Source organism: Suncus etruscus, chromosome 11 (genome assembly GCF_024139225.1).
Source record: "Suncus etruscus isolate mSunEtr1 chromosome 11, mSunEtr1.pri.cur, whole genome shotgun sequence".
Taxonomy (NCBI): Eukaryota; Metazoa; Chordata; class Mammalia; order Eulipotyphla; family Soricidae; genus Suncus; species Suncus etruscus.
Window position 1 is genome coordinate 1,395,121 of NC_064858.1, and position 22,494 is coordinate 1,417,614.

At 46.3% G+C, this 22,494-nt stretch overlaps 2 protein-coding genes and 2 pseudogenes across 2 annotated transcripts in view; 3 read left to right on the forward strand and 1 right to left on the reverse strand.

The window, feature by feature from the left end:
• Positions 1-22,494, forward strand: part of MAGEL2 (MAGE family member L2) — a 548,609-nt gene that overhangs the window by 454,943 nt on the left and 71,172 nt on the right. The window lies entirely within an intron of this gene.
• LOC126023698 (uncharacterized) lies at positions 18,170-18,263 on the reverse strand (annotated as a pseudogene).
• On the forward strand, positions 18,724-18,819 carry LOC126023745 (uncharacterized; annotated as a pseudogene).
• Positions 21,891-22,494, forward strand: part of OTUD7A (OTU deubiquitinase 7A) — a 42,565-nt gene continuing 41,961 nt past the window's right edge. The window contains exon 1 of the mRNA XM_049782668.1: positions 21,891-22,085. The gene's annotated coding sequence lies outside the window, so the exon portion shown is untranslated. The remainder of the gene's footprint in view (positions 22,086-22,494) is intronic.

The following is a 22,494-nucleotide window of genomic DNA, read 5'->3' on the forward strand; positions in this document are numbered from 1 at the left end:
TGAGAGCCACACGTTGTTCAGATGCTGTTCAATTTTCATCCTTTGGTCACGTTGTGAGTTGGACTTTTCAAGAAGTTGGTTCCTTTCATCTCAATTGTCTTAATTGTTTATAATCACACAGAAAAAAACTTACTAATGTGTGTAGAACTGGAGATATTTTTCTTATTTTTCTTTCAGGGTTGGTGAGGTCGGGCTGGAAAATATTGGTCTACACTGAGTACTCAGGATTCTCTCTCTCTCTCTCTCTCTCTCTCTCTCTCTCTCTCTCTCTCTCTGTTTTATTTTGGGGCCATACTCCTGGTTCTGCACTTAGAAATTACTCCTGTCAATGCTCAAGGGACCATATGGAATGACGCTGCGGTTTGAACCCAGCTTGGTCATGTATGAAGCAAATGCTTTTCCCTCTCTCTCCCCAGCCCCTGTGTCTGTCTCCTTGACTTCTGTTCTTTGCTACTTCCTTTCTTTTATTTAATTTTTATCTCGATTTACTTTTATTGCATAGAAAATTAAGCAAAAACTTGTTCATTACCTTTACATCTTTTATGTGTGGATTTATGTGTAAAGTTTTACTGAAGATTTCACTCAGTTGCATTTTCAAATTTAGTGGCTTTGGTAAAATGTGGCTACTTTTATGACATATTTTCTTATTTTCTCAAGTCTAGAATATATAGGAAGTGATATTGGAAGAAATTTTTTTGCATATCTTCAAGTTTCAACTATTTTCTCACTTCCCTGTGATTTTCTCTTCACCCCATCTTGGTTTCTTAAGTCTGTTATTTCCCAACTTGAAGTATTTTCTGACTCTTGATTTCATCTTTCATTCAGAAGAGACTTACATTTCTGACATGTAGCGGTTTGAGAAGTGGCTTGGTGTGGTTTGGGGGCCACACCAGTGGTGCTCAGGGCACCTGGCTGATTCAGGAATCAGTCCTGGCAGGACTTGGGGAACCCTTGTGGTGCAGGTATTGAACCAGGGTCAAAAGTATTCTACCCACCGTACTATCTCTCTGGCCCCTGTGTCATTTTTTTTCAATACTGGGGCTTTTTTGATGACTTTTTTTTTTTTTTTGGTTTTTGGTTTTTGGGTCACACCTGGCAGTGCTCAGGGGTTATTCCTGGCTCCAGGCTCAGAAATTGCTCCTGGCAGGCACGGGGGACCATATCGGGCGTCGGGATTCGAACCGATGACCTCCTGCATGAAAGGCAAACGCCTTACCTCCATGCTATCTGATGACTTATTTTTAATGTTGTTATGAATTTAACAAGTCCAGTTCCATTTCTGTCACAGAACAAACTCTGGAGCCATTCAGCATTTGGAACTGGAGAGAATTTTAGTGACTCAGCACATGGCTTGTTCCCCAAAAGGCACAGATTGGGGGCGTGGTGTTCTATAAATGACAAGTGGGTCATTGTCTTTCCTGGTGGCATGCAGATCTTGAATCTTCTTACTAATTTTCTAACCTGGCTGTTCTAGCAATTCCTCGGAAAAGGGCTGTTAAAATCATCCGCTGTCATTCTGAATCAACCTACATCTCCTTTCCATTTCAACATGATTTATATACTTGGAAGATTTTATATTTGTATACATTTAGCATTGTCTTGCCTTGCTGGTAAATGGATGCTTTCATTGGTAATGAAATATTGTCTCGGGTGCTACTTAATTTTTCTTGACATCTATGATGTCAGATATTACCAGAATTGACCTGGCTTTCTTATTCCCCTCATCTTCATGTGATATACAATTTGTTTATTCTTTGACTTTTTTTTTCTTTGGCTTTTGGACCACACCCAGCAGCGCTCAGACTCCTGGCTCTGCGCTCATGAATTACTTCAGGCAGTGCTCCGGGGACCATATGGGATGAGAGAGATCATATATATTCGTTTACTTTTAAGCTACCCATGTCTTTATTATGAAAATTGTTCTTCTTATGGATAGCATACGGTTGGGTCTTGCTTTATAATCAGCATGAAAATCTCTTACTTCCAATTGAAATAAATGTTGTCTTGCAACATGGTTTAGCCCATTAGTTTAATTATGTATATGTTTAGATTTAATTCTGTTTTGCTGAACTAAGAAAAGCTCTTGACATTTTACAGATATGAATAATGTTTGTGCTAGGTGTTTTAAGGAAATTTATCAAGTTAAAGAAATCTAGTTCTAGATAGCATGGAGGTAAGGCGTTTGCCTTTCATGCAGGAGGTCATCGGTTTGAATCCCGGTGCCCCATATGGTCCCCCGTGCCTGCCAGGAGCAATTTCTGAGCCTGGAGCCAGGAATAACCCCTGAGCACTGCCGGGTGTGACCCAAAAACCACAAAAAAAAAAAAAAGAAAGAAAGAAAGAAAGAAAAAAAAAGAAAAGAAAGAAATCTAGTTCTAACTAAAAAGTATTCTTTTGGTAAATGTAATTTTTTACAAAAAGAAGAATATTGGGGGGGCCAGTAAGGTGGCGCTAGAGGTAAGGTGTCTGCCTTGCAAGCACTAGCCAGGGAAGGAACACAGTTCGATCCCCAGCATCCCATATGGTCCCCCCAAGCCAGGGGCAATTTCTGAGCGCTTAGCCAGGAGTAACCCCTGAGCATCAAACAGTGTGGCCTGAAACAAACAAACAAACAAAAAAAAAGTATTGGGGCTGGAGAGATAGAGCTGTGGGCGTTTCGTTTGCCTTGCATGTGCCAACCTGGGTTTATTCCCAGTACCACATATAGTTCCCTAAGCACCACTAGGAATAATTCCTGAGCACCAGTTGTGGCCCCAAAACAAAACTGAACAACAACTTTCTTAAATGCTTTTCTCAAGATGGAAGCAATAGTACAATGGGCAAGGCCTTCCTTTGCATGTGACTGACCCAGATTTGAACCTTAGTACCTGGATCCGCACCAGAGCCAGAAGTAAAGCCTGAGTTCTGCCAGATGTGCTCTGCCCCCACCACCACCCGCCAAAAAAAAAATCCTAATTAATTAAAAATGAGAATAAATTATTTTCTCATTTTACCTATTGGTGAGGTAAATTTCTGTCTTCATCTCTTCTGTTTTGCTTTTGGCCACACCCTGAAGTGCTTCCAGCCTCCTCCCCCAGTGATCAATCCTGCTGTGCTGGGAACCGTGGAGTGCTCCAGCTTGCAAAAGGCTGGGCTCCCATTCTTTGAGTCCACTCCCTGCTGAAGTGGACAGTTGTATCATGCAGTTTTATCATACCATTCTCACACTCCTGTACTAAGCCTGCCTGTCATGATATAACCACGTCATAGAATTGCCGAATCAGTATCACTGTTGGGACAAGCACATCTCATCAGGTGTGACTGAGATGAACCTGCCTGCCACTAGTTTTGTTTCCTAGAGCAGTTCACAGATGTAGTCATGGCTCCATGCCCACCAGGGGTGCAGTATTTGTGTCGCTGTGCCCACAGGGGGCGCTGTTGTAGAGTTCACGCATAGTCCTGTTCTGCCCACCAGGCGGTGCTGTGGAGCTCACACATACTCATGTCTGCCCACCAGGGAGCACTGTTGTAGAGCTCACGCATCTTCTTGTCGCTGTGCCCACCAGGAGGCGCTGTGGAGCCCACTGCCTGTCCTCTGCTCGTCCATCTTGGGCCTGTTCTGCCCACTGGAAACCATGCACCTGAGTCGTGGTGTCTGCACACACCTCACCATGAGCTCCTGAAGATCTCACACTCCTTGGTGGCCCCAGGGGTCCCACCCACCACTGCCAGCCCCTCTTCAGCGCACAGGGGTGAATCCGGGATCAGGTGGCACAGCCTCAGGTCTGCCACAGCCTGTCTCTAACTTAGACTCTTTCTACCCAGTAGGTGCAGAAAACATACTGTCAAGATGTTCTTTCACCTAGAGTGTGGCCTGAAGACATCCGTGATTTCGTCTCCAAAAACTGTGCTCTCCCCCAAGTGGGGTTCAGTACTCAAATTGCGTCTTTTGGGGCATCTTGGGGGAGCTCGGAGAACCCACACTGCCGACCCAGCTCCACCCTTCTGCCTGGGCATGGCTCCTCCTGGAAGCATCTGGTGGCCTTGCATTTCATTGCATTAGTGGCACTTGGGGCTGGAAGCCACACTCTCCCCTGGGACTTGGCCTTCTGTTCAGCATCTTCTGGCCTCACCCTCCTTCCTCTGCCTCCTCCTGCCTGCCTTCCCCGGCTCCTTCAAACCCACTTTCTGAATACCAGCGAAGTGCTCCTTACCACGCCATGCTGCCCTCTCACAGCTCCTCCCTTCCTCCTCCTCCTCTCCTTCCCAGGGAGGAGCAGCAGTCCCTGAGTCATCGCTGCCGCTTCTCCGTGGCCTCCCACTTCCCACCCTCCCCCGACCATCTGCTCCCCAGGCAGCCACCCAGATCCAAGCCCAGGGAGCTTCTTTCAGTGAAGGGGAGGTCCTCGGGTAGCCCAGGCCCACCTGGTGCCCCATTCACCCAGCCAGCACCCTGGCACCACGGCTCCTGTCTTTTGCCCTGCACAAAGGCCCTCATGCCCACACACGCCAGCAGATGTGAGAGACACGAGCAGACATGCACACACAAGCTAGCAGGCGCACCTGCGCAAAACACGGACTCAAAATGCACACGCAAACAGGTGTGTGCGTGTAAGCAAACATACAAGAGCAGGCATACGCCCGTGTGCAGGTATGAAGTCAGACATATGTATACATGGTTCTTCCACTTTGCACAAGCCTGTCATTTAGCCCCGAGGGGCTCAGCACCCCTGCACCCCACTCTGCTCGCCTTCTGTTTTCCGGTGAATCCCCTCCTCCAGAGGCCGGTGCCTACCACCTCGGACCCCCACAGCCCAGCCCCCCCTCCTGCAGTCCCATCCCATGCTCTCTGTTCTGCTGGGATCCCAGAAGGGGTCCTGGTCACCTTTGCTCAGCAATGGGACATGGCCTGGGCACTCTCTCCACAGGAGGCCCTGAGTCAGACTCAATTCCTTGGTGTGACCAGAGAAATGACAACATTTTTCACTAAGTCAAACTCAGCCGGTGGCCATTGCTGGGCTCCATTTTGTTTTGTTTTGTTTGTTTGGGGACTTACTCTGCCCTCAGGGATCCCTCCTGGCAAGGTTCAGGGGTGCCAAGACGGAGCTGGGGTCTGCTTTGTGCAAGACCAGCATCCTTCCCACTATCCTGTCCCTCGGCCCACCACTGCCATTCTTCTACGTCCACTGTCTTTGCAGCATCCTGAGACACTCTCCAGCCCCTGTGGTCACTTTTCTTATCTCTTACTTCTCTGTAGATTCAGGGCTTTGCAGTGGGTAGGGTGCCACACCCTGTAGTGCCAAGGGCTGACTCTGCTCAGAGGAAGTCTGGAAGTGCTCGGTGAACCAGATGGGATGCCAGTAGCAAACAGATCAAATGGGTCTAACTGTAAGCTGTCTTTTCTTCTCCCTGAGCACCCCCAGGAGCAGCCCAGGAAGCACCCAAGGAAGGGAAGGAGGGAGGGAGGGAAGGGAGGGAGGGAAGGAAGGAAGGAAGGAAGGAAGGAAGGAAGGAAGGAAGGAAGGAAGGAAGGAAGGAAGGAAGGAAGGAAGGAAGGAAGGAAGGAAGGGAAGGAAGGAAGGAAGGAAGGAAGGAAGGAAGGAAGGAAGGAAGGAAGGAAGGAAGGAAGGAAGGAAGGAAGGAAGGAAGGTAGGGAGGGAGGGAGGGAAGGAGGGAAGGGAGGGAGGGAAGGAAGGAAGGAAGGAAGGAAGGAAGAAAGGAAGGAAGGAAGGAAGGAAGGAAGGAAAAAGAGAGAAAAGGGAAGGAAGGAAGGAAGGAAGGAGGGTGAGAGGGAGGGAGGGAGGAAGGGAAGAAGGAAGGAAGGAAGGAAGGAAGGAAGGAAGGAAGGAAGGAAGGAAGGAAGAAAAGAAAGAGAAAGAGAAAGAGAAAGGAAGGAGAGATGGGAGGAGGGAGAAGGGAGGAGAAAAGACAGCTTATGGCTAGACCCATTTGATCTGTCTGATACCGGCACCCCATCTGGTTCACCGAGCACTTCCAGACTTCCTCTGAGCAGAATCAGCTGAAGGTTGGTGGGCACCTGAGCTGCTCCTCCCCTACCCCAGTCAACCAGCTTAAATCTGGATGATGCAACATATTCCTATAGTTTTACCCCAGGATGAAGCCCCAGCAGCCTCTAAAAATGGCTTGTGTGCTCCCCTTGGGGTCACCACCTGGGAGAAGTGTGACCCCAGCATGCTTGTATCTCTGTCTCTTTGGGGTCTTTGTGGGTCAATCTCGAGTTTGGAGCTAACGGGGGCAGGGGGGGTCCCTCTACATCGCATCTCTTGTCCTAAGTATTTCAGTGAGGATTTATCTTTCACAGTTTTGTTCTGTGGATTGGGAGGAGGAGGTCTTGGGTCACACCCAAAACCAGGTGGAGCTCAAGCGTCATTCTCGGTGGTGCTCAGGGAACCATATTGGATGGCAGGGACTGAACCCAGGTTGGCTGCACGCAAGCAAACACCCTCCTTCTGTGCTAGCGCTCCGGCTACTTGTTCCGTGATATTTAAAACATGATCAATCAAATCATTTTTCTTTCTATAATTATAGATATCTTACCTTGCTGAGAATAGTGTCTTTGTGCCAAATTTATACAAACATTTTAGTACGTTTTATAAGATATTTATCATTAGGTTTTTTGGTTTTTTTTTTTTTTTCATTTTCACCTATGGCTTCTTTGGATTGTATTTTCGCATACAGGTGGGTGGGGTGTATGTTTTCTGCCAGCTCCATGTATTAAAAGCACTTTTTCTCTCTTGGAAATAAATGCATTTGATTATGAAATATACACATTCTGATTCAGAAAACCTCATTGCTTTCTTTTTTTCAGTTATTTTTTTGAATCTGTTCTTAGAAATGAATTCACGGTCTGAAGTGATCATCCAGTGGGTGTGCTTTGCATGTGGTTGACCTGGGTTCGATCCCAGCACTGCTAAGATCCCCCAAGCCCGGCCCACAAGGATCCCTAAGCGTGTCACCAGGTAGCAGTCTTCATTTTGGTCCAAAGCACCAAAATTCCATTGATGGAAGAATTGAGCACAATGAAACCTCTGCCTCTTAAGGATCTTCCAGACTGTGTAGAGAAGGGATGGGTGAGAAGGACAGGCCAGTTTGCTGATGCAAATAAAACATTCAAACTCAGGGAAATGGTCAACCGCACATGAGTCAGGGCTCTGCTGCTTGTCAATCAGGCTATGTGTCAAAAAAATGTATGTGGATAGAGGCTGGCTAGGAGAAGTCCCTTAAGAATCTACTCATGTGAAGGGATAGCATGGAGGTAAGGTATTTGCCTTGCATACAGAAAAACGGTGGTTCAAATCCCAGCATCCCATATGGTCCCCTGAGCCTGCCAGGAGCGATTTCTGAGCACAGAGCCAGGAGGAATCCCTGAGAGCTGCCAGGTGTGACCCAAAAACAAAACAAAAAGCATCTACTTGTGGGACTGATGGAGAGATAGCACAGTGGTAGGGCATTTGCCTTGTACATGTCCAACCCAGGACCAACAGTGGTTCAATTCCCAGCATCCCATATGGTCCCCCCAGCCTGCCAGGGGCAATTTCTGAAGTGCAGAGCCAGGAGGAATCTCTGAGCACCGCTGGGTGTGGCCCAAAAATTAATAAATACATAAAGTTTAAAAAATGGGGATTTTTTTAATTAAAAAAGTTTTTCTGGGACCAGATAGATAGCACAGTGAGTAGAGCATTTGCCTTGCAAGCAGCTGACCCAGGTTCGATTCCCAGCAACTCATATGGTTCCTGGAACCTGCCAAGAGTAATTTCTAAGTACAGAGCCAGGAGTAACTTCTGAGCAACAGTGGTGTGGCCCAAAACCAAAAAAAAATTTTTTTTCTGGATCTACTTCTAAAATAGAAGTGAAAATAGACTATAACTTGCCCTTTCTCCTTTTTTCTGATTTCAGTTTTATTTGGGGCACCATGGCTGACAATACTGTTGTTTTTGTTTTGTTTGTTGTTGTTGTTCAGAAAGGTATATATTTTTTAAAAACTGAGGAAGTTGACTCAAAATGTAAATGCTGCTTTTTCCAAGGTGGTAGTCACAGTACTGCTGATGGTAGGATTTCTGACCCCACGGAATGCACAGCTTGTCCTCTCCACCACTCTTGTCCCAGTGTCTGTCCACTACCCTTACCCCTGTTATTATCAGCTTCCTTGAATGCAGCTAACTCAGGTTTAATCCTGGCATCCCATATGGTCCCCCAAGAAGTGATTCCTGAGTGCAGAGCGAGGGGTAACCCCAGAACATCATAGGGTGTGTCCCCAAAACCAAAATTAAAATACAAATTTTTCTTTTTTTTTACTTCTTTTTTTATTATTTTATTTAAACACCTTGATTACATACATGATTGTGTTTGGGTTTCAGTCATGTAAAGAACACCACCTATCACCAGTTCAACGTTCCCATCACCAATGTCCCAAATCTCCCTCCTCCCCACCCGACCCCCGCCTGTACTCTAAACAGGCTTTCCATTTCCCTCATACATTCTCATTATTAGGACAGTTCAAAACGTAGTTATTTCTCTAACTAAACTCATCACTCTTTGTGGTGAGCTTCCTGAGGTGAGCTTCCAGCTCTTTTCTCTTTTGTGTCTGAAAATTATTATTGCAAGAATGTCTTTCATTTTTCTTAAAACCCATAGATGAGTGAGACCATTCTGTGTCTTTCTCTCTCTATCTGACTTACTTCACTCAGCATAATAGATTCCATGTACATCCATGTATAGGAAAATTTCATGACTTCTCTCTCCTGACAGCTGCATAATATTCCATTGTGTATATGTACCACAGTTTCTTTAGCCATTCATCTGTTGAAGGGTATCTTGGCTGTTTCCAGAGACTTGCTATGGTAAATAGTGCTGCAATGAATATATGTGTAAGGAAGGAATTTTTAAAATACAAATATTAAAAATATTTATTTTGCACGAAAGGCTCCAGAGACCATATGAGATGCTGGGGATCAAACCTGGGTCAGCCACTTGCAAGGCAAATGCTCTACCCCCAGTGGGGGAATATTTTTTTCTACACTCAGGAATCACTCCTGGCAGTGCTAGGAGACCCTATGGGATGCTGGGGAATCAAACCTGGGTTGGCCACATGCGAGGCAAATTCCCTTCCCACTGTGCTATCTCTCAAGTCCCCCGCTTAGCCCTTTCTTGCTCTTTTTCCTCTGACGTTTTCTCCATCATTCTCTTCTAAGTACTTACTTTCTGCTGAGAGGATCTTTATGTACCCCCTTTGTCTACCTCTAAGGAGTTTGCTGAATTCTGGGTAGAAGCAACTTTGTCGGGAAAATGGGAGTTGGCAAGAAAGCAGTCAGAGGGTCTTTCCTTCTTGCAAAGGAGGACCCAGAATTCAAACCCTGTTTTGTGTTTTATTGGGACTCCAAAACCCTTTCTGGGACATGGGACACAGGGATCTACGTCTGCATGACTTTGGCATGACCAGGACTTTGGTGTCTGGACACTGAAGAGATTCTGGAGGAAAGTCGCAGGCGCTCATCCCATTCTTTGGGAGTGCTTGGGTGCTGGGTGCCTCAGGATTCTAAACTAAACCCTCCCGACTTGTTCAAGGGTCAAGGTGGGAATTGAAACCTGGCTCCAGAGACAGGAACATGGAAGCTTAAATAGCACCTACCACAGCCCACTCAGTCCTCAGACCCCAACATTAGCAAACCCACAGAGAGAGGACAGTCATCTCAACTTGATCTTGTTGACGTGTGTTTGGATCATTCCACTTGCCTTTGTGTTGAAACAAACCATTTGAAGTCAACTTGCTTGTGCCTGTAAGACGCAAGAGGGCAGGCTGGGGTGCTGGGTGGGAGATTGGGGACCCTGATGGAAGGAAGTAAGGTCAACTGTGATGGGGTTAGAATACTGACTGCCCAAAATGACTGTATCGTGAACAACTTAGCAAATCATAGTGTTAAAAAAAATTTTTTGTTGGTTTTTGGGTCACACCCGGCAGTGCTCAGGAGTTACTCCTGGCTCTATGCTCAGAAATCGCTCCTGGCAGGCTCGGGGGACCATATGGGATGCTGCGATTTGAACCACCATCCTTCTGCATGCAAGGCAACTGCCCCACCTCCATGCTATCTCTCCGGCCCCAAATTTTTATTTTTTAAAAAATCTGGTCCCACCACAAATAAAGACTTTATCCTAGGCTTCATTGTAGGACCTGTACAAAATCCAAGATCTCTAACTACAGAAGACTGACTTTGACTGCAACTGAGCAGAATATTTTCTGGGACCATAAAGGGAGACATTGGGGCTGGACAACCTACATGCCTGGAGCCTGTAGTTGGTCTTTTGACAGTATGCTTCATGGCTGGAGACAACCTGTATTTCTTCAGCCAGTGGAATTTTCTTTCTAATTTCCCCAATGTTTAATGTGCCTATTCCAATAAATAAATAAATAAATAGCCACACCTGCCCCTCCACTCCCCCTATTTTTTCTTTTCTTTTAATTTTACTTATATTCTAGATAAGGACTTTCACTTTCCCATAGAACCATAGAACTTGAACCACTTTCTTCTGTCTCATATTTCTATGTCTTTTTACAATTTGAGAAAAAAAATTGGTTGGGGCTCAGGGGCCAAGTGGTCTCAAGAACATTGTGTGGGGGAAAAAAATCTGGTGCCAATTAGAGGACTCCTAATTCTCGATCCTGCCTTTCCCAAATTTGCCTTAGAAGGGAGGCATCTGGTGCCCAAAGTCTTGTGTCCCCTTGTGAGCTTTGTGCTTTTTCATTTCTCACCCCCAGACTCTGGGTAGAGATGCTCATCGCACCGTCCATGCCGATAGCACCATCCGTGTAGTTTTGACACATTCCTGCTGGACACTGGGGTTGGGGCAAGCTCTCAAGATGGCTTCAAGGAATCCAGGAGGTGTTTGGGTACATAGCAAGTAAGGCCAGGAGTTAAGGGACAGGGCTGTGATCCAGGCATGTGGTCTGATATTTGTAGCTGCTCGGAGCAAGCAACAGAGTTACTTCTTCAGTCCCCAGCTTGGCTTCATTGGCTTCATTCATCCAGCTCACACCACCAGGAGCCCTCGTTCTGGCTCCCTGGCCTGTTTTAGCTGGTTCCAGGCCCCTCCCTGCCTTCTGTAGGACAGGCTGAGGGCTGGCCTTCATTCCTGAAGGAGGAGAGAGCAACCCAGTTTCCTTGCCCACTCTGAAAATCATCCCCAAGCTGGTTTTTACTTTATTCTCAATGCTCCAGAATGCCCTCTTCCAGGTCCCCAAAAGTCTGCTCCCAAGTGATCATCAGGCCAAGGGGGAGACTTGGCCCAGGACACATGGGGACATATGGACTCCACATTGCATGTCAGGAGTCCGTGTTGGCACAGATGTGGTGAGAAAGGAACTCTCAGCCCTGGTTGTGAGAATGTCATCGAGTTCGATGCTCACGACAAGCATTACGGAGATTTCTCCCCAATTAAAGAGGAAGCAAAGGAGTGGCGTAAGACCCAGTGATACCACTTGTTGGCACCTGCCTCTGAGACCCAAAACTGTTCATTTGAAAGGTTCAAAGTGTGTGAGGCTTATCACTGCTGAGAGATGGAATAATTAAACACTCATCAACGGAAGCCCTTGTGTAGCCCCAAGATGGCTTGTTGATTTGGGGCCTATCTGTTGCCAAGAAGAGCTATCTGTGAACCCAAAATCGCCATGCAGAAAAGCCCTCTACATTCCTGTGTTCGTGGAGGCACTATTAAAATAGCCAGAATCTGGAAACAGCCTGAGTGCTTGATAACAGATGAATGGGTAAAGAAATCATGCTGCATGTACACAATGGAATATTATCCATCTGCTAGGAAATCTGAAGTCCATGGATGAGTATGGAGAGTATGATGCTGAGTGAAGTGAGTCAGAGGGAGAGGGAGGGGCATAGAATAATCTCACTCATTTGTTGGGATATTAGAAAAAATTAAAAGACAGTACGGTGGGGCTGGAGAGATAGCATGGAGGTAAGGCATTTGCTTTTCATGCAGAGGGTTATTGGTTTGAATCCCGGCGTCCCATATGGTCCCCCGTGCCTGCCAGGAGCAATTTCTGAGCATGGAGCCAGGAGTAACCCCTGAGCACTGCCTGGTGTGACCCAAAAACCACACACACACACACACACAAAGACAGTATGGTAATAATATTTAGAGACAATAGAGATGAGGATCAGGAAGACCAGTTCATGGTAGGAAGCTTGCCACAAAAAGCAGTGAGTGCAGCTAGGGTAGTGAATGGCCCACTGTGACAGTGCTAGTTGGAACTGATCACTCTGGACAAGAACTGGGTGGGTGCTGAAAGGGACTAAAGTGACAGGCATGATGCCCCCTTGTTAGCAGTTACTAATGCAAACCACAGTGTCAAAATAGAAAAAGAGAAAGAGAAGAAAGATGTCTGTACCAGAGGCAGGTCTGGGAGGGTGGATGGGAGGGAAATTGGGGGCATTGGGGGCAGGAAAAGAAGCACTGATGTACATTCAGTGGCTGAAACTCAACCATGAACTTTTTTTTTTTTTTTTTTTTTTGGTTTTGGGGTCCGACCCAACAGTGCTCAGGGATTTCTCCTGGCTCTGTGCTCAGAAATTGCTCCTGGCAGGCTCAGGGGACCAGATGGGGTGCTGTGATTCAATCCACAGTTGGTCCTAGATCAGTTGCATGCAAGGCAAATGCCCTACTGCTGTGTAGCTCTCTGCTCCCCAACCATGAACAATTTTGTAACCACAGTGCTTAAATAAAGCAATTATATTAAAAAAAAGAAAGAAAGAAGGAAGGAAAGAAGGAAGGAAGGAAGGAAGGAAGGAAGGAAGGAAGGAAGGAAGGAAGGAAGGAAGGAAGGAAGGAAGGAAGGAAGGAAGGAAGGAAGGAAGGAAGGAAGGAAGATAGATGCAGGTAACATCTTGGAACAGGGGACAGCACAGTTCCAAGATTTGAGACATAGGGAAGCTGCTTGCCAAGCATGCAGCTAGCCCTGCAAGGTGGAGCGCCAAACATGCAAACAACAGGAGTATCCCTTGTGCCCACCAGGGCTCCTCAAGAAATGATCTCTTTGTTTAAAATTGTAAGGTGAGACTAACTACGACCCTAAGCAAAGGTATTACCCCAGCTTCCTCTTCCCAGTAACCTCTTTTTTTGGTGTGCAAAAGCCCACCTGGATTATAGGACCTTCCCCCACTCTGGTGGGTTTGGTTCTGAAGAAAGAAGAGAGAGCATTTCTAGATTTTGGTGAGTGCAGAGGCAGCATGTAGCCGAGAGAGAGAGGCTCTGAGGCAAAAAGCAGGCTGACTCCGATGGATATCTGTCCTCACTGGCCTGGTATTATTTCTCTACCTGCTTCATCAGACCCGTCCGCTTGAGGAATAGAAATGTGGTGTCTGGGGCAATCTCACCACTGTGGATTTTTATTTTACAAAAGCCTTTCAGGTAATCTGATTGGACCATTGGCCTCAGTTTCAGCCTCTCATCACTGTCTTTGTTTGTTTGTTTGGTTGGATGGTGGGTTGGTTGGTTTTTGGGTCACACCGGCAGTGCTCAGGAGTTATTACTGGCTCTGTGCTCAGAAATTACTCCTGGCAGGCACAGGGGACCATATGAAATGCCAGGATTCTGACCACTGTCCATCCTGGGTTAGCCACATGCAAGGTGAATACCCTTGTGCTATCTCTCTGCCTCCTGACCCAAAGTCTTGAGTCAACTGTGGGTCCCACCAGCTCAAAGAGAGCCCTGGGGTTGTAGGAATATTTGTGTGATTTATTTGGGGCCACATCCGGTAGTGCTCAGGGATCATACCTGGCAGGGTGGCTCAGGGGACCATGTGTGGTGCCAGGGACAAATCACTGGTCAGCTACGTGCAAGGCACAGATCCCTCCACAATCTGATGGGAATGTTGAGGACAGGATGGTGACCGTGAAATGGGTCACTCTGGGTAGAGGACAGAAACGGAGGTTCCTCTCAGACCTTGAAGTTCCTGCCGTGAAGACCTTCTGGTCTTCAGATCTGGTCCTTCAGAGGCGATCAGATCATTTCCACATTGATCCCCCTGCCCTGAACTGGGGTGTTATCACCCCACCCCCACCCTGTGTCCTACACGCTTCTCAAGAGATGCCCCTGATGGTTGTGGCTAGCAAGTGAGCTTTGATGCCCATATCCTGCTCACTTGGGCTGCCCTGGACCAGCCCTCTTGGTTCGCCCTGTGGCACCTGCAATGGAAGCACAGGGCTTCTCCCCCCACAGAGAGTCACTGTCTCCCCCATACCCTACAGCCTGGACAGCAGAGGAAGTCATGGCAGAAGAGGCTCCCTCTTAGCCAGAAGGTGGTAAGCTTCAGTCCCAGGGCTTCCGCTCTGAGTTGGGCCAGACTGAAAGGGTAGGTTGAGCCCCAAAGTCAACAAGGAGCCTCCACCCTGGTCCTCACCTACTAAGAAAGGGCTGGGGGACAGAACCCTCTGTGGGGATGTCAGGTATCGAACTTCTGTTGTTCATGTGCAAAAACAACTCCCGTCATTTTTTAATAATATTTCTACTTAAACACCATGATTACAAACATTTGTAGTTGGGTTTCAATCATATAAAAGGAATATAAAAAAAAGAATATCCCCCCTTCACCAGTGCAACCTTCCCAGCACCAATGCCCCCCATCTCCCTCCTCCCCCACCCCTCAAGACAGGCATTCTACTTCTCTTACTCATTAACATTGTCATGATAGTTGTTCATGTGGTTATTTCCCTAACTGCACTCACCACTCTTTGTGGCAAACTTCATATCGTGGGCTGGTCCTTCCATCCCTCATCTCTATTATCTCTGGGTGTTATTACAATAATGTCTCTTATTTTTCTTAAATCCACAGATGAGTGAGACTATTCTGTGTCTGTCTCTCTCCCTCTGACTTACTACACTCAGCATAATAGATTTCATGTCCATCCATGTGTAGGAATATTTCATGACTTTATTTTCCTGAGGGCTGCATAGTATTCCATTGTGTAGATGTACCACAGTTTCTATAGCCACACATCTGTACTCCTGTCATTCTGTGCTCTCTCCCTGGCCCACATCTTGCCTTCTTTTTTGTGGGGGGGGGGGAGAGAGACACACCCAGTGGTGCTCAGGGCTTCCTCCTGGCTCTGCACTCAGGGGCACTCCTGGCATGCTCAGACCATAAGGGATGCCAGCATCTTGCCTCCTTGGCCCTTTTCCTCAGAGCCAAGGGTTCAGTGGGAGCATTTTTCTGCGTCTTTAGCTTTTTTGGCAGAAAGCTCAACCTGTATTCCCAAGACCTTCTGCTCAAGAATTTATAGATTTGCGCTGTAGATAGGAATGGCTGATTTCTGCAGACATAAGGTCGAAGCTTTTTATTTAGTATTGGTTTGCGGCTGACCAGATCTCACCCTCTTGAATGTTTGTAGTTTGTCTTCCTTGCTGATGGCCTTCAATTTGCAAACAGAAATCCATGTTGTCGGGAGAAATAGCCTTTCTCCATTAAATTGCTTTTTCTCCTGTATCAAAAAGCCTGGCCCAATACTGGGGTCAGCCATGGCACAAAGGCCAAGGTTCAAGTGGGGGGAGGCAAACATGTCTCTAAAGGGCTCTCCCTCTCTTTGATGATTTTGTTTGGAAGCCACACTCAGCAATGCTCAGGGCTTGCTCGTAGCTCTGCACTCAGGAATCACTTCTGGCAGTGCTCAGGGGACCACGTGGGAGGCTGAGGATCAAACTTGGGTTGATTGGTCACATACAAGGTAAGAGCCTTACTCACTGTACTGCTTTTCTGGGCCCCAGCACTGTATTTCTTACCAATGTGAATTGTGTGCTTAAGATGAGATCAAGTGGGAAATTTTGTGTTAATATGTATTTGGCCACAGTTTTTAAAAATTCGGGGCCAGCTAGAGTATAGCAAGGAAGGAAATTGATTGGAGGAGGATAGAAACAAATTATGGGGACTGGAGAGATAGCTTAGCAGTAGGGCATTCTCGTACAGGCCAACCCAGGATAGACCCGGGTTTGATTCCCAGCATCCCATATGGTCCCCTGAGCCTTCCAGGTGCAATTTCTGAGCACAGAGCCAGGAATAACCTTTGAGCATGGCCAGGTGTGGCCAAAAAAAAAATTAAAAGGAGGAGGGTTAGGGGCCAAGTGGTTCAGGTGCATTGGTGAGGTTAAGAAGGACAGAACTAAATATCCAAGCCAAAGGCAACAACAGTGGAATCAAGAGACCGAAACTTTAACCATCTAAACTTAAATGGGACTGTTACTGGCAGACTGGGGGGCAGAGTGAGCAGTATGGAATGAAGTCGGGGAACATGGTGGAGGAAGGTTGACACTGGTGGTGGGACTGGCCCTGATGAATTGTATATCTGAAATCCAACTAAAAAGGACTTTGTAAATCACAATGGTTTCAATAAAATATAATCAATTAATTTTGTAATGCAGGCCAGAATGATCGTATGTGGGTAGGGCACATAGGCAACCTGGGTTCGATTCATGACACCCTTCATGGGCCCCTGAGCGCCCCCAGGAATGATTCTTGAGCACTGAGCCAGGAGTACACCCTGGGCAGCACCAGGTGTGGTCCCAAAGTCCACCTTCCCCAAAATTCAGGGTGCCATGGTTAACAACCATTATAATCAAATTTATAAAATGGTTATAATTTTTCAATGCTGTAATATTTGTATAGGAATTATATATCAATAAAGTTCTTGGAAAAATATCAAAGCAAAGAAAGGTAATAAATAAATGCTTTTAGTCCTGTGGATCTACTTCTGATATTTGTGGGGGGTGGTCACACCCAACAGTGTCAAGGGTTCCTCCTGACTCTACGCTCAGAAATTGCTCCTGGCAGGCTCGGGAGACCCTATGGGATGCCGGGATTCGAACCACCGACCTTCTTCATGCGAAGCAAATGCCGCCCTACCTCCATGCTGTCTCTCCAGCCCCCTGTGGATCTACTTCTAAGTCTGTTACTGAGTTCTGTTTTGTCTAGGCAGCAGCAATCTGCAACTATAGAATGCAATTCTATTATCTGTTTTCATTCTGAACACACTGTTATCTGTAAGATGCTCAGTGGGATTGTGGTATGGCACAAAGTGTTGTGGAATGAATTAGCATCTTTGGAGCCAGAGCGGTGGCACAAGCAGTACAGGCTAACCTAGGAAGGACCGTGGATCAACCCCCCAGCGTCCCATATGGTCCCTCGAGCTAGGAGCGATTTCTGAGCTCAGAGCCGGGAGTAACTACTGAGCATCATTGGGTGTGACCCAAAATAAAATTTAAGAAAAAAGAATGAGCATCTTTTCCATGTCGAATGTCCCAGCCCCAAAACATAGTCATGTCAGCACTCATTTCGTTCTTTTACCTCTCCTGCCATGTTTTAGCATCCCAACACACCAATCCTGCACACATATTGTTAGATTTATAGTGCACACTTCATCTGTTTGCCAAGTTGCTGTAAGTGCCTATGTGTTCTTTGCTATAATACAGTTGTGAGCTTGTGTTCATTGGTTTTGTTGCCATTATATAGAGATAAAGTTTTTTGTTTTTTGTTTTTTGTTTTTGTTTTGGGGCCACACCCAGCGATGCTCTGGGGTCACTCCTGGCTGTCTGCTCAGAAATAGCTCCTGGCAGGCATGGGGGAACATATGGGACACCGGACTTTGAACCAACCACCTTTGGTCCTGGATCAGCTGCTTGCAAGGCAAACGCCGCTGTGCTATCTCTCCGGGCCCCCCCCCCCTTTTTTTTAATGTGTTGTTCTTGACTCTGTGGATTTGCCAAACTCATCTGTGCCTTACCGATTCTTTGGGAACTTTTACTGGGTAGATAAACCCAGGATATGGAATGCAGGACAGTTCCTTCCTTAATAATCTGTATTCTTTGTTTTCTTTTTCATACCCTGTTGCATGGTACCAAGACCCCTGGTAGGATAAGACGCATGGTAATGTGTTAAATAAAGTGATGGATGCATATATCTTGACCAATTCCTAGTCATATTTGGGAGAATGCAGCCTTTCACCTTAAATGAAAAGTTAGCCATAAATTTTTTATAGATCTCTATATCATGTGAAAGAAATCCCTTGATTTTTAGTGTTCTAAAGAAGTTTATCATGAACAGTTTGCCTCTATAATTTATCTTCTTTAGCCTATTATTTTGGTAGTTAGACTAGTAATTTTTTTTTCTTTCTCTTTTAAAAATTTGGAATGCTTCACGAACCTGCGCAGAGGCCATGCTAATCTTCTCTGTATCGTTCCAATCTTAATATATATGCTGTCAAAGCGAGCATAATTTTTTTTGTGGTTTTTGGGTCACACCCGGCAGTGCTCAGGGGTTATTTCTGGCTCCAGGCTCAGAAATTGCTCCTGGCAGGCACGGGGGACCATATGGGGCGCCGGGATTCGAACCGATGACCTCCTGCATGAAAGGCAAATGCCTTACCTCCATGCTATCTCTCTGGCCCCGCGAGCATAATTTTTTAACACAAGAAATGGTCTTGCAAGTGTAAGATAAATCTTATATATGATAATATATTGCATATGATAAGTCACTATGATTGTATCTGGGGCCAAAGTGATAGCACAGTGGTAGGGCATTTGGCTTGCACATGGCCGACCTGGGACAGACCTGGGTTCAATCCCTGGCATCCCATATGGTCTTCCGAGCATGCCAGGAGCAATTTCTGAGCACAGAACCAGGAGTAACCCCTGAGCACTGCCGGGTGTGACCCAAAAACCACAAAAAAAATTATGCTTGCTTTGACAGCATATATACTAAGATTGGAACGATACAGAGAAGATTAGCATGGCCTCATACAACTAATTGGAGATGTTATTTGTGTTTTCTGAGTGTGTCGAATCATTGTGAATTCTTTAAACATGTGGTTCAGTTCATTGAACTTCACCAGAAACAAAATGAACCTCGAGATTTCCTTTTATCCTCCTCCTCCCTGGTTTTTGGGCACTCCGGGGCTTGTTCCTGGCTCTACGTTCAGGGATCACTCCTGGCAGAGCTCAGGGAACCATGTAGGATTCCAGGAAATGAACCCAGGTCTGCCGTGTGCTAGGCAAGTACTTGCACCAACACTCTAATTCCAAATCTGGAGGTTTCTTTGGAGATAGTTGAAACTATAAATTAAATTCTTTACTAGTTATAGAAAATTCAAACTATTTCATATGAAGTGGTTTTAGGTCCTTTTTGGTTCTTTGAGAAATATTTCCCACAGGTAACCATGTTTTTTTCTTTGACAGCCTTGCTAATTTGTCGATTTTATTGTCAGTTTTATTGCTTTTTCCCCCAAAGAACAGCTTTTTGTTTCATTGATTTTTCTCCATTGCTTCATTTCAATTTAATTATCTTTAATTCACTTTTTCCTCTGCGGTTGGCTGTAAATGGAAATACCTCGCTCGTTTTATAAAGTGGCAGTTTAGATTATTGATCGGAAATTTTGACTCTTTCCTAATGAAAGTATTGAAGGCTGCGCATTCCCCTCCAGCGGTGCTTGAGCTGTGCCCTATGTATTTTGGGTGTGTGATTCTTTTTGGTATTTTTTCATTTTGATAAAGATTTGTGTATTTCTGCTTTTTTTCCTTTGATCTTAAGAATATGGATTTGGTTCACTTCTGTCTGTAGTGGATTCGTTTGGGTTCGACTGTGCTCTTCTTGGGTTTCTGAAAACAGTTTTCCACCATTTTCCTGCCACACAGCAGAACTCACTGCAGCTCATGGGGCTCAGAGCCAGGAGGAACCCCTCAGCATTGCTGGTGTGGCCCCAAAACCAAACCAAACAAAAAGCATAAACATTTTTAGTTTATTGATTTTATTAAATAAAGAGCTTTGATGTACCAGGTTACTGATAGTTGGATTTTAGGAGTGTTTTGTTTTCCGGGCCACACCCATTTGATGCTCAGGGGTTACTCCTGGCTAAGCACTCAGAAATTGCCCCAGCTTGGGGGGACCATATGGGACGCCGGGGGATCGAACCACGGTCCTTCCTTGGCTAGCGCTTGCAAGGCAGACACCTTATCTCTAGCGCCACCTCGCCGGCCCCTGAATAAGATTTCTTAAGTAATAAAAGGATCGTCACTGGGGAAGGTTTTAGAAGTCCCACTGCAGACTTACCAATTTTGTTTCAGTCATAATTTAGAAAAGGAACATGCTCTCAAAGTTTCACCATTTTCCATGTCCCTCAATCCCTTCAATATTCTATTATATTTTTTTTCTCTCTGTCCCCCATATCTGTTCATGGCCCGCAGTTTCAGAAGTTAGAATATAGATGAATTATTTCAGAGCATTATGAGCAGGAGAGGTAAAGACACCTCAAATGAGGAAACATGTCTGGTGTTTACTGCAACTAGAAACTATTATCAGCCCCTTTGAGCTGCAGCAAGTTCTGCTGTGCTTCAGGAAAATGGTGGAAAAACTGTTTGCAGAAACCGAAGAAGCACAGTGGAACTCAGATATCCACAACAGACAGAAGTGAACAAAATCCATGTACTTAGGATCAAAGGGGAAAAGCAGAAGATACACAAATCTATATCAAATTGAAAAATATCAGAAAGAATCACACAGCGGGGCTGGAGAGATAGCATGGAGGTAGGGCATTTGCCTTGCATGCAAGATGACGATGGTTCGAATCCCGGCATCCCACGTGGTCCCCCGAGCCTGCCAGGAACAATTTCTGAGTGCAGAGCCAGGAGTAGCCCCTGAGCATCATGGGGTGTGGCCCAAAAACCAAAACACAAAACAAACAAACAAACAAAAAAAGAATCACACACCAAAAATACATAGGGCTCAGCTCAAGCAGCACTGAAAGGGAAATGCACAGCCTTAGTACTTTCATTAGGAAAGAGTAAAAGTGGGTCCAGAGTGATAGCACAGCAAGGAGGGCATTTGTCTTGCACCAGACCCACCCAGATTCAATACCTGGCATCCCATAGGGTCCCCCGAACCAGAAATGACCCTTCAGCACAGAGCCAGGAGAAACCCCTGAGAACCACCAGGTGTGGCCCCAAAACCAAAAAAAATAAAATAAAATAAAAAAATAAAGAGTAGGGCTGGAGTGGTGGCACAAGCGGTGTGGTATTTGCCTTGCACGCACTAACCTAGAATGGACTGCGGGTTTGATCCCCCGCATCCTCTATGGTCCCCCCAAGCCAGGGGCGATTTCGGAGCGCAGAGCCAGGAGTAAACCCTGAGCACCGCAAGGTGTGACCCAAAAACCAAAAAAAAAGGAGGGATGCTGTGGATATGAAGGTACAGGACCAGTCCACTCGGTGCCAGGGTTAGAGACAGGATTTCCACCTTTTTCTGCACCCCTGCTACTCTCCTATAGGGATATAGGGAGCATCCCTCTACCCCTCTGCTGCAGGCCCTGCAGGTCTGCTCCATCCTCCCCTGCCCTGTACAACCAGCCTCAAATTCCCCGCACTGGTCCCCCTACATACAAACTGCAGAGATGGATGGACCACACCCTGCGGGACCCAGGCATGGCCTTGACCTTGACCTTGACTTCTGGGGTGCCTGGGAGGGAATGTTGCCCTGGTCATTCCTAAGGGCAGTCTGGAATTAAGGGGCGCCATCGCACGCACATGTGCCACACCACTTGAGTCCACATAGAACCACTCATGTCATCGTAACCTATAAAAATGTTGGGGTTTATTTGGTGGGTGTGGGGGCTACTCCTGGCAGGGCTCAGGGGACTATATACAGGTTGCTGGGAATCGAATCCGGTTCAACCGCGTGCAAGGCCAGCGCCCTCGCGCTGTCCTATTGCTCTAGCTCCTGACGTCTTAATATTTAAATAATAATTTAAATAGTAATAATTAATTAATGGATAAATAATATAATTAATCATATTATCGAATTAATAATGTAAACAATAATATCTATTTATTGAAGCACCCTTTTCGTTCTACTCGCCGAGATAGCCAAGAGTCACTCTGAAAAGCCTGTGGCCAGTCTCACCTCCTCTCTCTCGTCTCTTCCAGGGTTCTCAGGGGGCCCGTGGTCTCACCCCTTCTCCAGAAATGGACCCTTGCCAGCAGGAACTTCACAGCGTTGCCTCTGATGCATGAGACCCCTATGCTGGTGGAGCCCCAGTGTCTGACAAGTAAGTCAGGGGCGACTGGCCTGCCTGCCTGCCACGTAATATCTGGGGGTTCAGGAAGCAGGTCCTCTGGAAATCAAGTCTCATCCGTGGATGTCCAGAGCAGGACTTGATAAACGACACATAGATTGCGTTCGAATTTGCATTTGGACTCACCAGCCATTGATTCTTCTGGAAAAGAACCTCATTGGAATTATACTAGAAAAGAAGCTCATTTAAAACAACTATAGAGTTGTGAGGCCGGAGAGATAGCACAACGGTAAGGCATTTGCCTTGCAAGCAGCTGATCCAGGACAGATGGTGGTTTGATTCCCGGCATCCTATATGATCCCCTGAGCCTGCCCAGGAGCGACTTCTGAACTCAGAGCCAGGAGGAACTCCTGAGTGCTGCTAGGTGTGACCCAAAAAGAAA